We start from the raw sequence: 4,763 nt of genomic DNA on the forward strand, positions 1-4,763 counted from the left end.
TCTCTCACCTCTTTTGAAGAGTGCAGGTTGTTTTCATCTGCAGAAAAAACCCTGCTTTAATATTAAGGTGATTTTCATCAGGAACAAGTAATGTGTCAATGAACAGAGCATTGTTGTGATGCACGTGCTGACAAGAGCCTGCTTTACCTTTGTCAAAATGCTGGTGCCAAATACTAGACTACTACAATGCCCATATATGAACTGTCTGATTTTGGCAGTTAAATCCTGAGACTCAAGCAAGAGTATCACAAATCTGTGATCTATACTGCCAAAATACTCCTTTTAAAACAGTCTATCATTGAGCAGTCAGACTTGTCAGGAAACATGACCATTCCACCTATCACTGAAGTTTTTTTCATTCTAACTTGACTGGTCTTCAGCCATGCAGACATTCAAATGCAAGAAAATGGTGTTGCTTGGATGCTTGACCAGAGAACTTGATTAGATTAATTCAGTTTCACTCACTAATACTAGCTGCTTACAGTGTCAATTACTAAGCACAGTAAAGCAAACAAGCACATTAACACTAATCAGGTATATATCTCTCTATATATAGTAAATAAGTACAATAAAGCATATCAGAGCTGATGCCAGGAGTATCAGGTAACTGGAGAAATTTCTATGTGGTACATCCACTCATAGGTGAGGTTTCAAATCTGGCTACAGTGGGGCTTCCCAGGTTGAAGTGTGGCCCTGGGTGGTGATTGAGTGGTAACTGGTGATTTATTTCTTCTTAATCACTGTTCTCTCTATGCAGTAATGATTTGATGCATTTCTAATTTTCCTCTGTACTTTACTTTTATATATATACATATATATACATACATATATATATGATTTACTATATTGTACTTATTTACTATATATAGAGAGATATATACCCAATTTATGTTAGCGTGCTTGTTTGCTTTAGCATGCTTATTTGCTTTAGTGTGCTTGCTTAATAAGCTGTGCATGTTACACAGCTCGTGTGTGGTCATTTTGTTGTTTACCCTGCCTGTCAGCAGAACAATTTAGTGTAGTCAGCAGGATATGAAACAAAATGGCATTTTTTTAAGATACAGAAAACTGTTGCTAAAACAGATGTAGAGCTGGATATTCCCGGCTGGGAATAATTACCTTATCGTATTTTGGCTGCTGAGCAGTTGTGTCATGGTTTATGTAAGAACTGGGACTCCTAAGGAGGCATGATCCTTTGATATAGTTAAATGTTTACAAAATGTTTCAGTAGAAAAAGTGGAGAAGCAGCGCAGCCTGGTGCCAGCAACTATGGACCAGTGTGTGGTGGTGGAGCAGGAGCTGGAGAAGGTGCTGCAGAAGTTCTCTGGTTATGGGCAGGTCTGTGAGAGCAGCCCAGAAGAGCTCATCCAGAATGCAGGAGGGCTGCAGCAGGAGATCCTCCAGACTGAGAATCTAGATGAAGACTTGTCAGGGACAATTTCAGTTGTTACGACACAGTATTGTAAAAGAATAAAAAATACAGTTCAAAAACTGGCCTCTTATCATAAATACATTCACAGCAGTGTATCCCGAGTTGGAAAAGCCATATGTAAGAACTTTGACAGCAGCAGCATGGGTATAAATGGGTGCTGGCAGGCTAACAGACAGCGAATACTCAACAAGGTGATGGTGAAGCTCTTCTTTAGGCAGCGGATGTTGGATATAGCCAAATAACTTTGTGAGGAATCCAGTCTATCAACAGATCAAAGCCAAAAAGAACCATTGTGGAGTTAAATCAAATACTGGAAGCATTAAAAGTTAGAATTTTGAGACCTGCATGAGAGTGGGTGGTATCCAACAGAGGAATGCTTATGACACAGAATAGTTCACTGGAATTTAAACCGCGCAGATTGTATTTCATTAGTTTATTAATGGGTAGCACAGCAAATCATAGAATCATAGAATGGTTTGGGTTGGAAAGAACTTTAAGATCATCTAGTTCCAACCCCCGCGCCATGAGCAGGGACACCTCACACTAGACCATGTTGCTCAAGGCTCAAAGAGAAGCACTTCAGTACCCAAAAAACTTTCACCAGTACACTGGTGTTTGAAACCAGAAGGATGAACTACCAATAGAAGTGAACCCTGGTAAAAAGTGCTGGTATAATTCAATACTTGCCTGTCCCATTCTTCATGAGCAGAACAATCGTTCTGTGTAACCTGATAACATCTTTACTGCAGTGGTCTGACACTGCCATTAGGACCAAACTGTAATGTATAGGAAAGGTGGCATCTCAGTTCTGGAGAATGAGTAAAATAAAACTTTTCCTTTCAGAAGAAAGCTGAGAGTAGTAGCATGAAACAGTTTTATTTTGGAGGGTTGTTTGTCTCTTGGTTCAGAATGGCCAAACAATGCACAACAGCCACACACACATCCCACACTGTGGTTCTGGGATACAGTTGGCTGTGGACAGCAGGGCTGCTTTTTGTTATGAATTGGAGCCTGTTCTGCAAGATGTCAGGTCCCTGCAGAGGACATCTGGAGCAGCATAACAGAGATAGAAGCATCTGCTTCCTGCAGTGCCCATTAACTTGTTGTAAAGATCAAGAAGAACAGGAATGAGTGTTCCTCTTCATAAATATGAAACGTTATGCATGGTGTCTGTGCATAGCAGCCCTTCCCACCAAAAACCCAAGGCCCTTCCCTGCCCTGAAACAATCACTTCTGAAGGGAAAGCAGAAGACTAGTTCAAACAATTTGGGGAGCACCCAAGCTCCCTCTGCTATCGCCCTGCCTGTTCAATTAAGCCTTAATTAGCTCATAAACTACTTGGAAGCAGTAACTATATTATTTTATGAGTCAACCCAATATTTACCCCGATAGAATAATAAGTTTTTTTGGCTTCTTTTGTTCCTTTATATAAAGACCACACTGAATAATTAAGTAATTAACATTATTTTGTCTGTTAGAGTGGCCCACAATATCCTGCGTCATGTATTGCAGCCTGTACAGAAATGGATGTACAGAAGGATTCTGGGCATGCATACAAAAGTAGCCTACAGTCACAAAAAGATGCACCACCTTTAGTTGACAATCTCCCTGTGTTCCCAATTTTGAGAACTGTGGGATTTACTGGATCATATCAGGAGTTACATACTTCCTCCTATGACTGAGGAAGGGAAATGGAAACAAAATTCAGAGCTCCTGACCAGATTTTTTTTATTAGGAATTCAGTTATTTTTATGTTAACATAAGTGAAATGGAAATTAGTTAGCTGTTTTGTGTAAAAATTTGTTACTTTTGTCTTAGGCTTTTACCTGCCTGTCCTTGAAACCTTTAGAATGTGTTCATTTATGTTTAGTGCTCTAAATCTACACTGACAGCTGTAAATTTAGGCTAATAAATGAATTACACAGGTAAGGAAAACAAGTACTATGTCCTCAGAGGTTGTATAAGCCACATGGCTGATGCTATCAAGAAAAGATCAGACACTAGCTGATTGATTTCCCTCTAGGTAGGTATTAAGCTGTACAGCTGATGAAATTGTGGCTACTCATGTTTCTTGATCCTTCATTTTTCATTTTATTAGATTTAGTCTATTTGCTATATGGAGTTTTTCTTGCAAAACCAAGCCTCCTAGGCAAAAGCAGAAACAGCCTTCCCTTTCTATCTGTAGTCTTTAGGGACAAGTAAAATTCCCTGAAAACTGTTCAAGCTTTTGCCTTTGGCCAGGAAGAACACTCCAGGCAGAGCTGTGGTGCGAATCAGCTATAAATTCTAGGTCTCAGTCCATCCTTCCATGTCCTATTGCAGTGGCGCACCCATGTCAGTGCTGAGCTAGGTGAGGCTGTAGTGTCTTGTAGGGACAAAATTCTGTGCATAGCAGCAGCCATGAATCATCCTACAAAGAAGTGGTAATTAAGGAAGGCTTGGGGGACTGTCAAAGTTATACTGGGCTGCCTGGAAAAACAACACAAATCAAAAGACCAGCCTGAGAGCAGCAGAGGGCACTGGTGATTTAAAGTCATCTTGCTAAAACCTAAGAGGCTGATGAATGCTCTGCGGTTTCTTTTCTGTACCACCGTATTGACCTGAGTCTCACCTGAAATCCCATCTGCTAATATGAATGTATATATAATGGACCTAATTTTCTTCTTATATTCTCTAGTGAAAATTAAGAGCCACTCCAATGAAGACAAGGCATTAGAGAAGAAAGTGAGAGTGGATTAAAATGTATTATCTGGGAAAATGAGTGTGGGAAAACAGAAGCACAAGAAATTTTTATGCCTGTTTATAGAAACTTAAAAGGTTCACACAAAGGACTACCTTGGGAAAACTGTTTCTTATGTTCTTAGTGAAAAATATCAGATGCTGCAATCAAAGTTTTTTTCCAAAGCATAACATAACTTCGTATATGTTTGGTGGAAAAAACCTGGCAGTTTGTAACATACTTTACAGTCCCATAGCTAGTATATCCTGACTCACTAAGGGCAGGAAAACCCCAAGATATTTTACAAGCTTGTCTGTAGTTTACTGATGCTAAATTGATGCTTTAAATTTGACAATTGTAACTTGTTTTGTATGTTTTATAATGAAATACATGACTCTTAAGTACCTTGAAGCTCTGTACCTTTCAGTGTTTCATTTAGCCTGGTATTTTTGACATGTCTTGCTTTACCCATAGTTCAGCTGCACAGCTGAAGGAGCACCCGCTAAATTCAGCACAGATAGCAATAACTATATAATTCTACCTGTAACTACTATCAACACTTGTTTTCTCCTACCAGGCTTATTTAATTCTGCTTCGCACCCCCCTCCCCCC

General features: G+C 39.6%; 1 pseudogene; it reads left to right on the forward strand.

Annotated features, from left to right (window-relative positions):
* Positions 1-1,269: 1,269 nt before the first annotated feature.
* Positions 1,270-2,159, forward strand: LOC104401108 (annotated as a pseudogene).
* The last annotated feature ends 2,604 nt before the right edge of the window (positions 2,160-4,763 follow it).

Source organism: Nestor notabilis, unplaced genomic scaffold (assembly GCF_000696875.1).
Source record: "Nestor notabilis isolate BGI_N333 unplaced genomic scaffold, ASM69687v1 Scaffold17068, whole genome shotgun sequence".
Classification (NCBI taxonomy): domain Eukaryota; kingdom Metazoa; phylum Chordata; class Aves; order Psittaciformes; family Psittacidae; genus Nestor; species Nestor notabilis.